At 39.7% G+C, this 16,671-nt stretch overlaps 1 protein-coding gene across 4 annotated transcripts in view; it reads left to right on the top strand.

Moving 5' to 3' along the window:
* Positions 1 to 16,671, top strand: part of NELL1 (neural EGFL like 1) — a 945,441-nt gene that overhangs the window by 682,290 nt on the left and 246,480 nt on the right. The window lies entirely within an intron of this gene.

Below are 16,671 nucleotides of genomic sequence, written 5' to 3'. Positions count from 1 at the left end.
GGAGTCTCCCCTATGTGTGTGACACAGAAGGAAGAGCAGTGATACCCACTGATAACCCTGGGGGAACTGGCACCAAGAAAGAATATAGCCTAATTAGGAGAAGACTTGAAAATCACAAGACCTCCCATTCAAATTCCAGATGTTCCATCTGCTATGTATTTTGGTTATGAGTCAGGGAGCCTCAGAGTATTAGTTTTCCTGTCTCCATAATGGGAATGATGCCTGCTCTCCTCATCAAGGTGCCTCAGTGAATTTCAAGGCAATTTTTTGGCTGTGAAAATGCTACGCAGTGATAGTTGTTGTCTTATGAATACCTCAATTATTCTGCTTCTCCAGGGAATGATGTGTCAACAACTCTAAGTGAATTTTCCTTGTAATTTAATCTGTTAAGTGCCAGAAATTTAATTTTAACAAATTTTATGGAAGTCTTTCTCAAATAATGCACAGTAAACTAACTGCTTTATTAAAGCAAACAGTCAATGCAGATTAAGCCCATTTATTGTTCAGACTTAACACTGGGAATTCTGCTTCTGTGCACAGTGCTGGAGCTGTAGGTGCTGCTGGCTCTGGAACTTACCCATGATTGGATTCTGGCTTCAGCAGTAGTATGGCTTTTGCCTTCTGGAAAAATCCCAGTAACTTTGTTAAACTGAACTATTTGCCTCTTTTCCGCAAAGGGAGAATGCCAACTTGGAGAATTCCTGAAATAACATAACAGTTGGAAGGAAGATCCAATCCCATGGAGTTCCATCTCTTTTTAGAAAGAAGTGAAATGAGATCCCAAGAGTCTAACAATATGCTCAGAATCACACAGAAAATGAGTGTCAAAGCGTATACCCAAGCCCTGATCTCCTGACAACAGTAAAGATAGTGGATATCTGCATAGAGTTCTATAGTTGCCAAAGCATTTGCACATTCATATCTTTTTTTTTTTTTTTTAATTTTATTTTCCCACTGTACAGCAAGGGGGTCAGGTTATCCTTACATGTATACATTACAATTACAGTTTTTCCCCCACCATTTCTTCTGTTGCAACATGAGTATCTAGACATAGATCTCAATGCTATTCAGCGGGATCTCCTTGTAAATCTATTCTACGTTGTGACTGATAAGCCCAAGCTCCCGATCCCTCCCACTCCCTCCCCCTCCCATCAGGCAACCACAAGTCTCTTCTCCAAGTCCATGATTGATTTTCTTTTCTGAGGAGATGTTCATTTTGCACATTCATATCTTACTTGGACCTCTCAGACCCTGTAAAATTGACACAGTGGGGATAATCCCTTCAACTTCCAATGTGTTAGTTGACTTTTCTAAGGTTGCCCAGTTGCTGTACGGTTGGGAAGAGATGTTGTGGGCATGAACACAGATTCTAGCTTCATTTCAAGCCATCATTTTCACGCTACTGCACTAAGTCTTGTCCACTGGAGCATGCCTTGTCAATGTCAATGGTGCCTGGCTTCTGGGGCGGCGTGGTTTTGCTGAATGCTCTGAATTATCTTTCAAAAAAAGATTTCTCCCTGTGAGTCCTTCCTGTTTCAGAGCCGCTTCTGCAGTGTGGCTGTGAGTGCATTCTGAATTGTTCGTAGCACTTAAAACCTTAGCTGTGAGGTCTCTACCATGGTCGTAACAAATCACACTCTTCATATTCACAAGGTATCCGCCTTTACCCACTCGGACTCACAGTCTGCTTCTGTCTCCAGCTTCATCTCCTCTCCCTTTATCTCTCAGCATTTGAAGTTCTATCAGTACTAAATTAAAGTTCCCCATATAGTGAAGCCTTCTTTTTGCAGCATATTAGTAAAAAATAATTTCAGCCAGAAGTGATGCAACCCAAACTCAAATTGGCTCAAGCACAAGAGGGAATGTATGAGCTCCTGAAACTGACAATTCAGGGATAGATCAGGTGCTACTGGACTCAAGATTTCCAAATTAGTACAGGGAAAACATTGCTCTCTCTCTTTTCCTATTCCTTCAGTCTGAATTTTTCTGTGTTAGATTTCCTTCTTGGGCAGATTCTCTCAAGTAGAAGGAAAGGCATCCACTGGTACTTCCAGACTTAATTAGCTAAACAGTTCTATTAGAATGAGAGAACTTTCTACCACCCCCAATGCTATGATAGATTTTTTTTTTTTCTGAACTGTCCATTTTTAAAATGAGGGCATGCAATGAATACAACCCAATCCACATGAACTGAGAGTAGGACTAAGAGGGATTCCAGAAATAAAACAATATGCTATGTTACCGTTAATAGGGAGAGTGGATGCTGGTGCCTTGATTTCAGACTGAAAGAGAAAAATATATTTGTTTGTTTTAACAAACCAAGTCAGTGGTCATTTGTTATAACAGACCTGGGAAACTCTACAGGCCTTTAACCTAGACCTGAGGCCTGGGGTGGAAGAGAGTCATCCATCAAATTGCTTCCCAGTTCAGATGGAATTTGATAGCTAAGTAGCAGTTACTCAGTTTACCCATGGAGAAAATAATTACAGGCAGAAAAAAGTATATGTAAAGGTAGTCTATGTTCTTGCCAGAAAACAGCCTCCCTGACTCATAACTCTGTAGAAGAAGGGCAAGAGATATGTTGCTTACTCAGTTAAGACAGAGATCCTTTGGATAAAGATTTTGCCTCTATTATGCAGTGTCTACCTGGTCCGTAGATTATTGGGGGAACCATTGACCCCTGTGACACCTCCACGTCTATCACACCGGTTTAGGGGACCATCAGTTTCTTAACTGAAATATTGTAATAACTTTCTCACTGGTATGTCCACTTTCACTATTACCTGTGCCACCCACGGGCCTATTTTCTTCAACACAGTAGCCAGAAAGATCCTGTTAAAACCGAAGTGACCTTATGTCACTCTGTAGCACAAAACATCCCAATAGATACTTCATTCAGAGTGAAACACCAAAGTCCATCAGCATCCTAAGGACCCTAGGAGAGCTAAGATTCCATGAGCTTTCTGGTGCCATCTCCTATGACTCAGCCACTCACTCACCTGGCCTCCTTGCAAATGCTGAACATGCTGGGTAAGGTCTCATGCCAGGGCTTTTGTTCTAGGCTATTTCCTTTGCCCAGAACTCCAATATCTGCCTGGTCTTCTCTCCCTCATCCTTTATGTGTTTCTTCAAATGTCAGAGTATCAGGCCTTTATGACTACCCACTTTCCCAACACTTAACTCCCTTACCCTGCCCTATTATTATATCTGTCTTTTTTTTTTTTTTTTGCTTAAGTGGCCTATAACATATGGAACTTCCAAGGTTAGGGGTCGAATCAGAGCTATAGCTGCAGGCCTACACCACAGCCACAGCAATGCCAGATCTGAGCCATGTCTGCAACCTACACCACAGCTTACAGCAACACTGGATCCTTAACCCACTGACAGAGGCCAGGGATCAAACCTCCATCCTCATGGATACTAGTGAGGTTCATTTCTGCTGAGCTATAATAGGAACTCCACTTATTATTATCTAAATTCTTTTACAATTTCAATTGCTAGCTTTTGAATGTATGGAGCAAAAATTCTTAGTTTTTTTCTAAACTGAGAATTTTATAAGAGAAATGAAGATGTTTGATAAGAATTTCAGAACCTCTGCTATATTTTAAAACTCAAATAAATTGCTATATTATAGACAAGAGATTACTAAGGCCTATAGGGGGTTCTGATATTAATTTCATACTCCTTCTCACTGAAAAACGTAGACATATGAGCAAAGTATTGAGAATGATCCTTAATCAGTGTGGCTTTAATAACAGATTTGACCCATTCTGGTTCCTGTTCAGTGGTTGTCATTATCTCTCACAGACAACTTTGCAAAGTTTTTTTTTTTTCTTGCTTTGTTTTTGTATTGCTTTGTTTTATCTAAGCTTCGTTCCTGCTTCTTACTCTTATCCAAGGAAAGAATATAATTCTTGAGGCCCAAATATTATCAGATGGCTTCAGGGTAGGGGTGGGGAGTCTCTGCTTCTCTCTTGGGTGCTCTGCAGATGCTTGCGAGGCTGTGAGATGCCCTGTCTTGTCTTTCTGTCCCTCTGACCTTGGAACTCTGGACCTGTCCTTTCCTTGCTGGCATCATAGTACACTGCTCAGGTTGAACAGTCCCTGCACCCTGTGGATATGGGGGAGATAGTTTAAAGTTCTCAGCATGAGTAGACTCCCTGCTAGCTGAGAGTCCAGCTGGGCAGAAAGTTGGACATCAAGAAAACTTCTTTATAACACTCTTAGGAAATAGTAGCCATGGCATCTTGCTTCATCCCCTCCTGGCCAACATCATGTGGCCTAACCAGATGGATGCAAAAGCAAGCTCAGGATGTGTGGGGAACTGTACTTTGTCTGGTAAGGCAGCTGTTGAAAGTGGCAAGAGACAAATCTATAAAGAAAGGCAATGCATCATGCTCTGTGCCATTTTCTTCCATATTTATCCTGCCATTTAATTTTCACATGGAACTTGAATAAGAGGTATTTGTGTCTTTGCTTTGCAAGTGGGCACACAGAAGCTCAGAGAAGGTGAATAATTCAGCTGAAGGTCACACAGCTAGTGATTTAATCCAGGTTTCTCTGACTCCAGGGACTGTGTGCTTTTTACCTCTGCCACACTACCTATAAATTAGAAATACATTTTGAGGGATTTGAGCCTAAATATTTCAAAAATAACATTGGCTCAAGAATGAGGGCAGCACATGTTATAGATGAGATATAGCTAAACATCTAGAAAGACAGATAACTGGGCAGTGGTGAAGGCTGGAGGCCCGGCGGGCATGTGTGAACATGAAAGCAGCCATTAATCAGACAAGCTTGCTTAAGAGGACCCTGGGTTTTGACTTTGAAGGTTGCCACAGAAAGGTCAAATATATGTTTTGAATCCTCCAGCAAACAGTGCTCTTTGGAATTCTTTACATTCTACAACATGATAATTAATTATTTTAACTCTGGATTCCTTGGTTGGGATTTTAAGCATGAAATTGAAAAATAGAACTTTTTCAACAACATACAAATGTAGCCTGATAGCCCTGTAAGTTAGTTTTATTTTCCTTTGGCCCCCCACATCTGTGTATTTATCCCCAGATGGGTTTCCCCACTGTGTATGTATGTATATAAATAATAATAATAATAATATCAATAACAGTTAAAATCTTTTGATCAACTGGAAATTAGTATTTGACCTGCAGTAACCTTTATTCCTCATAATAACCATGCAAAAAGGATACTATTTTCCTTTCCATTTCTTATGAGGAAAATAGAGTTCATAGATATTTCTAGATTAGCCCCAGGTTACACAGCTGGAAAATGGCTTATGTGAGGTCAGCACCCATGGTACCCGTTTCCAGAAGCCTCTCATCCGAGCCTAGGTGTCTGTGTTAGGTATTAGAGAGTGGGGGTGGGGAGAGAAGTGTTTGTTGCAGTGTCTGATTGTAAGGTAATTCTTTTTCATTCCTCTATTCATTTTCTCCTTTCATATTCCCTCCCCTCTTATTTCTTCCCTCTTTCCTCACCCCCATTCCCCACTTTCTAAAACCCCAAATTAATTTTCTCCCACCGAATGAAGCTGGCATCCCTTCTCAGGCACCTGATGCTGTGGCAGAATCCCTCAGCCTAGGACCCTGTCTCTGCTTCCTAATTAACTTTCTCTTGAGCTAGGCAAATACTTCTCTCCTCTCAGTTTTCCCATTTACAGAATGAAGATATCACTAGAAATTACCTCATGAAGCACTTTTTAAAACAAAAGAAAAAAAATGCTTTACAAATCTGAGAAACTGGTCAGGTTTCACTATGGAGGTGGGGAATGGAAGAGCTCCTGTGGGAACTCAGGGCCACCTGAATTATCCAGCTACTGATGCTGCAGCTGGGATCCATATCTCACCCAAGATTTAACATCTAATTCCATACAGTTATATAAAATCATGGAATGCTTTTCCCTGGGAGAGAGCTTGCTGGAATTTATTTCTTAAAAGTCTCTCGACTGTGGACTCCAGGGGTAATAGATGTGTCAGGCTCCAATATGGCAGTGCATCAGGAAACTTTCTGACCCTCTCACCCCAGGCTTTCTTCTCAACTGCTTTTCACAGCTAGCACTTAAAAGCTCCCATTTCTTAACGCTCCTGTAAATGCTGAACACCAAATTTTGAATTGCCTTAAGAGTTTTTGTTGCAAAGATGTAATTTGACTGCTGCCTTAGTTTTTACATCCTAGGGAGTCCCTAGCTAACTTCCTGGATTTTGCTTTTGGAAATGTGAGCATCACCTCTCATTCTATTCTTCTCCTTAGGTTTTGTCTTAATCCCCCCACCCCATCATTGCCTTCATTATTATTTTTTAATTATTTATGTATATATATATATATTTTTTTCTATTGTACAGCATGGTGACCCAGTTATACTTACATGTATACATTCTTTTTTTCTCACACTACATGTTCCAACATAAGTGACTAGACAGAGTTCCCAGTGCTACACAGCAGGATCCCATTGCTAATCCATCCCAAAGGCAACATTCTGCATCTATTTACTTCAAGTTCCCAGTCCCTGCCACTCTTCATTACTGATTCCAGAGCTCAAGAAGCTCACAAACTGTCATCAGTTTGCGTGCCACTTCGGGAAGGAAGTCTGCAAAGAGTTTTGATATTTGAAAGACTATGATGAACTATATTAATTAACCCAGAGATGAAGAGATTGGCAGATTAAAAAAAAAAACTAATGTTTATTGAGCATTTATGATGTGTGGACATTATGCCAAGTACTTTACCCTCACTGTATCATTTAAACCTGGTGATATCAGTGTGATGTAGGTTCTCTTAGTGACCTAGTTATGCAGATGAGTTTGATGCTCAAGGAGATGAAGGAACTTTCCAAAATCAATCAAAGTATAATCATTTTGCAAAATATAAATGTATCAAATTGACACACTTACATTCAAAACTTACACAATGTTATATATCAATTATATCTCCATACAGCTAGGGGAAAAATCAACCAGCTAATAAGGGCTAGAGCCAGGACTGTAACCTAGGGCTCTCTTTCCAGAGTCGTCCTCTTAACTGCTCATCCCAGAGGTAGTACTGAAGACTTCCTGAGGTACCCAGGTTGTGGGGTTGTGTAGGTGAAGTATCATTGATTGAACCCGTCCCCCAGTCAGAGTTGAATATCCCTCATTCCCAAGTTCTTAGTAATTACCTGTGGAATTGCTCTTCCTTTTATATGATTCCTCCAATTCTACATTTCAGAGCTTTGTAAATTATAAAAAGGAATTCACATTCAACATTTTGATGCTGCCTTCCTAAGCAAAAGACCACTCTTATTCTGAATGAAATTGAAATGTGGGGGTGGGGGAGTGGAGATAACATTGGCAGTCCTAAATCCTTTATAAGACCCTAGGTAGGTATGTAGGGAGACAGGCAGAGCAGAAGCAGCCCCATTTGTGAGGTGGCCCAAATCCTGGGCTCATAAAATCCCAGCTAAGCCCTGGTTCCTCCTTCCTCACAGCCCCTCTTCAGGCAGCTGAAGCCTCCTTTGGTTCTAACCGGTCTTTCTTGGTGCCTCTATACCTTTGCTACATTCTTCCTTCCCCCAACTGTAACACTCTTGATCCCCCTCTGCCTCATTGTTTATGATTTATTTTTCTGATTCAGTTGTGGAGCCATTCTTGACCTTTCAGGCAGACTCAATCCTTTCCCTTCCTACTTCTTTTGGCTTTATGTATTGTTAAGATCTGTAAAGCAGTTTATGCAATCCCCACAGTCTGTTCCTTGGGGCCTTTGCACTTGCCGTATCTGCTGCCTGGAACACTCTTCTGCTTGATACCTGTGTGGCTCACTCTTTCTCCTTTTTGAGTCTTTTCTCCAATGCTAACTTCTCAGCAAGGCCTTCAGTGATCATCCTGTTCGATTGCAAACTGTCCCACTGGCACACTTCCCATCCTCTGGCTCTGCTCTATTGTTTGCCAGAGGCAAACTTGCTATGTCACTGCCATGTTTGTTATTCTGTATCTTCCCCTAGAACATAAACCCATATGTTGAAATGTTTTTATCTGTCTGTTTGAGTCTTGGTTCTCAGAATAATCCTTGGTAGAGAAAGCACTCAATAAGAGAGTTCCTGTTGTGGTCAGCGGAAATGAACCTGACGAGTATCCATGAAGATTCAGGTTTCTCAGTGGGTGAAGGATCTGGTGTTATTGTGAGCTGTGGTGTAGTCACAGACATGACTTGGATCTGGCATTGCTGTGGCTGCGGCATAGGCCAGCAGCTGCAGCTCCAATTCAACCCCTAACCTAGGAACTTCCATATGCTGCATGTGTGATCCTAAAAAAAAAAAAAAAAGAAAGAAAAAGAAAGTACTGAATAATTATTTATTAATTACTAAACTAAGGGACTCTCTCTTGTTAGCTTTTACAATGTTGACATTTTGGGCTGGGTCATTCTTTGTTAGGAGGCTGTCCTACGCATGTAGGGTATTTTGCAGTATTCTTCCAGTTGTAACAACTAAAAAGGTCTTCTGACATTTCCAAATGTCCCCTGGGGGGAAATTGCCCTCAGGGAGAACTATTGTATTAGAATCATAGATCCTGCAAAACAGGAATCATATCTTTTTAGAGTGTCTGGTGTCAAGCACATGGTAGATGCTTGATAAATTGATAAAGCTGGAATGATCTGACTTGGTCAAATGTTCACCTCAAATTTCATGATACAGTTAGTTTATACACAAGACTGTTTTCTCAAACTTTTCATTTTCTCTATATAATTAATTTACTCTACCAACACAGATGGGTTCAGTATCACCAGAGTTCAGGATGATTTAGAGGAAGGCAGGATTGCAAAAAGCATGACCAGGGTCCTTATGAATCTCACAGCCCAGTTACAGAAGCATATATACAGCATCCCCCCAAGTGCAAAATAGTACATTCTCTTTCCCTTTAAGCTGTGCCCTTCCTATCTAGTTTACCTTTTGTAACAGATTTTTCCATAAAGGCCTAGAGAGCAAATATTTCAACTTAGCAGGCCAAATAATCTCAGTTGCAACTGAATCCATCGAAAATAACACTTGTAGACATTTTCTTATCAGGCTTTCTGGAGCTTAGACCATGATCTAAATTTGAGATTTCAAGATTGATATAAAAGTGACTCTACACCCCCATCCAGTCACAAAATGCTGTGGACTAGAAACATACAGCAGTTACCAAGAGTGTATGAAATAACTGCATGGTTTAAACCACAGGTGTAGTGGGTTGGGAAGGCAAGTCATTGGAAAATAGCTATTTTTATAAATATATACAACAGAATACAATAGAGTACCATATAAGGAAGGTAATCCAATATAACGTAATGCAAGGCAGTACAATAAAAAATACCAGAATTCATTACACATACCAAGAGTAAATTTTGTATTTCTGGTTGTCTACTCATGTATGTAAGGAATATCTTATATAAAACTCACTTATTTCTAACTATTTAGTGTACTAGAAATTATCAGCAAAACACTGTCTTAAACCACCCACTAGAATAATGAATAGGAAAATGTCTACATGCTAACACACAAGCAGCACACTATTTTGTACCTTGAGATAACTGACAAATCCAGAAAGTACACAGGAGATGAGTTGATGGAGAGGATGGTTGAGATTGTGAAATGCCTCTGATTCTCCACATGGCTTACTGTGTTCCATTATTTTTTTTATTTTTTATTTTTTTTCCTCTGTACATCATGGGGACCAAGTTACACATACATGTATACATACTTTTTCCTCCCATTGCTGTGTTGTAATATAAGTATCTAGACATAGTTCTCAATGCTCCACAGCAGATCTCATTGTAAATCCATTCTAAGAGCAATAGTTTGCATCCATTAACCCCAAGCTCCTGATCCCTCCCACTCCCTCCCTCTCCCCCTGGGCAGCCACAAGTCTATTCTCCAAGTCTATTATTTTCTTTTCTATGGAAATATTCATTTGTGCTGTATATTAGATTCCAGTTATAAGTGATATCATATTGTATTTATCTTTCTTTTTCTGACTTACTTCACTCATCATGAGAGTCTCTAGTTCCATCCATGTTGCTTCAAATGGCATTATGTCATTCTTTTTTATGGCTGAGTAGTATTATATTGTGTATATATACCACATCTTCCTAATCCAATTGTCTGTTGATGGACATTTGGGTTGTTTCCATGTCTTGGCTATTGTGAATAGTGCTGCAATGAACATGTGGGTGCTTTTGTCTTTTTTAAGGAAAGTTTTGTCCGGATATATGCCCGAGAGTGGGATTGCTGGGCCATAAAATATGGTAGTTCTATGTATAGATTTCTAAGGTACCTCCATACTGTTCTCCATAGTGGCTGTACCACTATGGAGAACAGTTTACATTCCTACCAGCAGTGCAGGAGGGTTCCCTTGTCTCCACAGCCCCTCCAGCACTTGTTATTTGTGGGCTTATTAATGATATGGCCATTCTGACTGGTGTGAGGTGTTATCTCATGGTAGTTTTGATTTGCATTTCTCTGATAATCAGGGGTGCTTAGCATTTTTTCATGTGCTTGTTGACCATCTGTATATCTTCCTTGGAGAACAGTCTATTCAGGTCTTTTGCCCATTTTTCCATTGGGTGGTTGGCTTTTTTGCTGTTGAGTTGTATAAGTTGCTTGCTGTGTTCCATTCTAATGTTCAACCTCTGACCTTTATGTGTGTTATAAACACCTGTTCATTTTCTTCATTTATTCGGCACCTTTCTGTGGGACAAAACCTTGACCTGAACTATATCTTTTTCCTGTACTTCTCTACCTGGCAAAAAATATCCCAGTCATTCTTCCAGGCCCAGCTCAAATGCCAGCTCTGTGGCAAAGCTTTGCTGCAGTGCACTAGGCACAATTAATCACTTTCTCCTGCACATTCTCTCAGCACTTTATTCCTGCTGCTACCATGGCATTGATCACTTTTTATTGTGCTTGGTTTTTTTTATATGTCACTCTCTGTAAGTTTCTTGGGGATAGGGACAATTTTCCTGTCTACTTTTAGACTTCTCAGCACCCAGCACATTATCTGCACATGGTAGGTGGCAAAGCCCTAAATGGAGACAGCTTAGTAATGTAGTTAGGACTCTGAGCTTGAAACCTAGGATGCCACATAATAGCCATGCAGCCTTTGATAAGTCACTTCCTTCTCTAAGCTAGCCTTTTCATCTGAAAAGGAGGATAGTATGACTAATGCACAACATTGCTGTAAAGATGAAATAGAGTATTCCATCTATATGGCACTTCAATAGGTCTTCAATAAACGGAATTTACCATCACTCTTTTCTTTTCTTTTCTTTTTTTTTTTTTTTAGGGCTGCACTTGCGGCATGTGTGGTTCCCAGACTAGGGATCAAATTGGAGCTGTAGACGCTGGCCTATACCATAGCCACAGCAATGGCCAAATCTGAGCTTCATTGGTGACCTACACCACAGCTCATGGCAATGCCGGATCCTTAACCCACTGAGTGAGGCCAGGGATCGAACCCACAACCTCATATTTCCTAGTTGGATTCATTACCACTGCACTGCAATGGGAACTCCACCATCACTGTTGTCATTATTATTAGTACTGCTGAAATGAAGAGTGGAAATGGCTATCAGTGCTGCAGATACAACACAAATAGTAAGTGATAGGGTTGAATCTCTGCCCTCTACTCACCAAATGCCAGTGGCTTGTAGACCCCATCTTGTGGCAACCGAAATGTTTGAGGGGGCCTTTGATAAATATTATGTTCTGAACAAGGTGAGAAATAAACCAGAAAGCAAACATGGAGGAGATGAGCTCACCTTTTTGTTGACAGAGCTGGATTGGAGAACATGAGTTTAAGTCTGTAAGCCAAGTTGCTTTGCTAAGGATAAACACAGAATAAAACCAATTTACCCACTGACTCCAACAGAGAAAAGTGTCATCAGAGAGGTGAGGAAAATTGATACCATTTGAATGTAGCTCACTCCCAAGAGACAAGCCTGGGGGGCCTGGAGTTTTGCTCAGCCTGGCCAGATTTTAAATATTTTCTCCTCCATCTGAAAACATAGGGGCACATAATCAAATTAATTAGGACCTTTGATTCATGACACCTTGTAACTACTAGCCCATGGTGGCCAGCTTTTGTTTATTTAGATAGCTTGATAGTGTTCTTTTTTTTTTTTTTTTTATGGCCACTCCTGGGACATATGAAAGTTTCTGGGCTCAGGATCGAACTAGAGCTGCAGTTGCTGGCCTATGTCACAGCCACAGCAACACTGGATCCAAGCTGCATCTGTGACCTATGCTGCAGCTTGTGGCAATGCTGGACCCTTAACCCATCGAGCAAGTCCAGGGAACAAACTACATTCTCATGGAAACAGTGTCCAGTTCTTAACCTCCTGAGCCACAATGGGAACTCCTTGATAGTTATTTTTAATAATGGCATTCATACTGAGTAACTCATGATCCAAAATAAAGCTAGAAATGTAACAATTACTCCTAATCATAAATCCTTCTCAGCCTATCCTCCCCTTTCTCCCACCAAAGAAACATTGACCTCACAGATATTTTTTCCAAATGTACCAGTAAAATAAATCTTTCTACCTCCTCAGCAGCTGAGTGAACAAATCTTGCAAAGAGAGGTCAGAGATAAGCTGAAAGAAAATGCTTCCTCAAGGAAACCAAGAGGGAGGAAAAGGGTTTCCTTCTAATAGTTGGTGTTGAAACTTATAGGTTTCCTTATTTTTTTTCGGAATACAGCATGTCTCTAGGAATTAAATATATGCCAGTTACACTTCAAGAGGATTATGCCAAGTGCTTAGAACTTGAAGGGCTATTACTTTTTATTAGAGTAAAACTGCTTTTGTCAGTTTGAGCACATGGCCATGATACTGGGCATCCACAAAACTGGCATCTGCAAACCCACCTTCTCGTTCTGTTCCCCTCAAAATCCAAGTTGCGTTTCACACGCTGAGAATTTTTATAATATAAAAAACTGTCCTTATGTGGATAAATTCCCTCAATTTTGATTTTTAAAATTTATTTTCTTGCACAGTAGGAGGATTCCTTTTAAAAAATAGAATCATACCATTTTAGAGTTGATCCCATCCAACTTCTCCCCCAGGGTAGTAAGTGAATAATAAATGGCATTGTAATGGCACACTTGTCAACTCGTTGAATAGCTACCATCTATAGGCCATGCTTTGGAATCTAGAAAGTGGTCAATAACTTAGCATAGTAACACACCCATGATGTCTATGTTTTTCTGAGTTTGCAAGGGAGCTATGATTCTAAGTTCCATTGCAAACCACATGGTACTACTGAGGTCACCATGTCAAGGAAGGGGTGACAATGAGCCCTCACTAAAGAATACATGCCATAGTGCAGGGATCATTTCACTGCTGCATTTCCAGAATCTAGATGAGAAACTGGTCCATTATAATGTTGATATTTGGAAAAGCAGAGACCTGGTGGTAAATAACAACAATCCCATCCAATTCTTAACATCCCACCTGCGATGCCCTGTGCTGGGTGGTTTACTTTGCTAGTTTAATTTAATTTCACAGCGTGGTGTTTTCATTATTATCATTATGGCTTTACTCTTGAGAAAACTGAGTTCCAGAGGAATGAAATTATTTGCTTGGGTCACACTGCTCATAAATATAGATAAAAAATTTGGACTGTGTGGTTTCTATCATCCTGTCTTCTTAGAAACTAGGAGGAGGGATAGTACTATGTAGGTTGGCTTCTTATTTTAGTTATGACATCAACTAAGCAATGCTGTGAAATTATAGGTCCTCTGAGTACCAGAAGAAATGCTAGGCTCATAGTTGATGAAGAAGGGCCAATCCAGATAGAAATAATCTATGCAATTCCTTAAAATAGGATACAATAGTGTGTTTTCTTCTTTTATGAGGTATTTAAAGAAAACTTGCACTTTGATTTATCCAGAATAGCTTAAGTTTTGGATGACATTATCCTTTTATATTTGTCTGTGTGTTTTTTGAAATTGCTGTGTCGTACAGCCTTAGGTTCAAGTAGGTAGTGGATTTTATCTTTATTCCAGACAAATTCCATTAAAAATAATTTATATCTGTATTGGGTGAAATGTGACTAAAAGTGGACAGAAATAGAGTTTAGATAATAGGTGCATGAACCTGCACAACTCCCTATACCCTTTCTTCAATGAAACGTGCAATTTGGACAGATTCTGGTTCTTACAATTTGTAGTTGGTTCCCTTACTCTTCTGGAACTATTCAAAAAAGGAATAAACCTGCCTATGTGAATACCAAATTGCAGATGACTCTGCACTATGACTTAAAAAGAGGTGGTGAGATTTTGAAGCCAAAGAAGTCTTTGCTGGGATCTTGGCTCTGCTCCTAATCACCTGTGCAGCCTTAGAGGGGAGCACTTGGTTTATGAGCCCCCACTGCACCACTGTTGTTTTGTTTTGCTTTTTAGGGCCAGACCTATGGCATATGTAAGTTCCCAGGCCAGGGGTTGAATCAGAGCTGCAGCTGCCAGCCTACACCACAGCCACAGCAACACAGGATCTGAGCTGTATCTGAGACCTCCCATAGCTATGGCAACACTGGATCCTTAACCCGCTGAGAGAGGCCATGGATCAAACCCACATCCTAATGGATACTAGTTGGGTTTGTTACCACTGAGCAAAGCAGGAACTCCCACTTCACCATTTTTATTTGGAAACATTAACACCTGGTCTGATGTTTCCATGGTAAGGGCTATTGCTACTAAATCAAGCACAAAGAAGAAGTGATGCCTGAAACCCATCTTGTTGAAGCAGAACACCTTGTAGGATGGGTTTATATTATAAAGGTATTAGATAATTTGTTCCTGCTTCATGTTCCATGGTCATAAAAATATTGCTACCAATTAATTTTATTTAAGCCAAATTCTTGACATTATGGGCCAAACATAATTTTAAGACCCTTGAAAATCTTGACTCATTTCATCCTCATAGTATCTCACTTATTATATCAGCACATTTTTAGAACACCACAAATCTGTCATGCTTTCTTCACAAAGTCTTCTTTTATCATTTCTGTTCAAGAGTTGAGTAAATCAAGAGCGCACTTGTTATAAAATAACACCAAGTCTCCTAACCAGGTCTGCTGATTGTGTGTGTGTGTGTATGTCTGTGCACACACAGATACTCATATCTACATCAAATGCTGTTTGTGCCACAAAGAAACCCAGGATGAGCTCCCTCGTTTCCAAGCCCCTGCCTTTTTTGGGTGCCACTTGGGACTCTTCCTTAACTAGATGTCCATCTGTCACTTTTAGCTTGCAAATTTTGTTATTTACTTTGGTACAGAGCTACACTCCAGCTATCTTAACTTGATATGTTTGTCACTAGAGCCCACAATGTGATTTTGGGAACAAGAAATTTTTGCATACATTTGTTTTTACAAATTGTACACATTTGTTTAATACATGTTTTGTTTCTGATGAACATATCAAGGCAGATACTGTCTAAACCTTTTTTGCATAGTCTCAGGGCACTGAGATGCTGGAAAGAGGAAATGGGTATTCTAACAGCAAGGTATACACTGTATGTCCTCTGGCAGAAGCAAAGGAACTCACAATTAATTGCTAAGCTACTGAAGGTTAAATCATCCAAGGGACATTAAACAATGTGGAAAATGACAATATTGTGAGAAGTTCTATGTACTTGAACTAGCATTTAACTGTCTAAAGACATAATGTGGCTTTTAAAAGTTAGACCCACATTATTTATGTGATGATGGCAAAATAGAACCGTGACTTTTTTCCAAGGTGACATTTGCTAACTGCAAATAAAAATAAAAATATTTGCTCACCTAGCTCTCATATGAATAAGAGAAATTCTGTGTTAACAAGTTGCAGTCATCTTCATTTATGAGAAATTTTGCAGGTTTAGAACATGAAATTATTGATTATCCAGCAAGGTTTGATAATAATTTATTTGGATGGAAGTGTTGCAGAATTGTTCGAACAGTTCCCCTGTCAGAACAACCTGCAGAATGTAGGCCAGATCACTCAGCAAATATTTTTTGAGCATCTACTGTGGGCTTAGATTGTGAGATTATGGTACCATGGGGAGACAAAATAATCATAGTTCTTGCCTTGATGTGTCCTATAGCCCAATGGGTAGAGGAAGAGATGATAATCAATTATGCATAAGTGAACATTTATATTTAATACAGCAAGCAGAAGGACATGGAACTATGCTCTGCTACTGGATAATAGAGGAAATAATCAGATTTGGGAAGACTAGCAGGGTAGCACTGAGAATGGGGCTAGGATGACTTTGCAATGCTTATCAAAAGGCTTAACCAAGTCCACTTGCCCTGACCCCCCTCAAAACAGCATATTCACATTGATGCATTTTCCCTAAAGGAATAATTTGAGGTGTGTTAAGACATTTTTTTTTCTCTAAGAACAAGGTTTTGTTTTTATTATGGAGATGCTGGAAACATCTTATATATTCCAAAGTAAGCACTTAGTTAAATTTGTTTTGTTCTTAAAAATCATACTGACTACTGAAAAATTTTTAAAAATAATGTGGAAATGTTTTTATTTGAGTAAAAGATGTTTAATGAAAAAAAGAGTATCTACAAAGTAGTATTTTAATGCCTCTGCCTTTATCTCAATCCTGTTCTTTCTAGTTCCTCAATTTATTCTTCGATTTCAAATATATCAA

Source organism: Sus scrofa, chromosome 2 (assembly GCF_000003025.6).
Source record: "Sus scrofa isolate TJ Tabasco breed Duroc chromosome 2, Sscrofa11.1, whole genome shotgun sequence".
In the NCBI taxonomy this organism is placed as follows: Eukaryota; Metazoa; Chordata; class Mammalia; order Artiodactyla; family Suidae; genus Sus; species Sus scrofa.
Note: the sequence above shows the minus strand (reverse complement) of the source record. Positions and strands in the feature narration are given on the sequence as shown.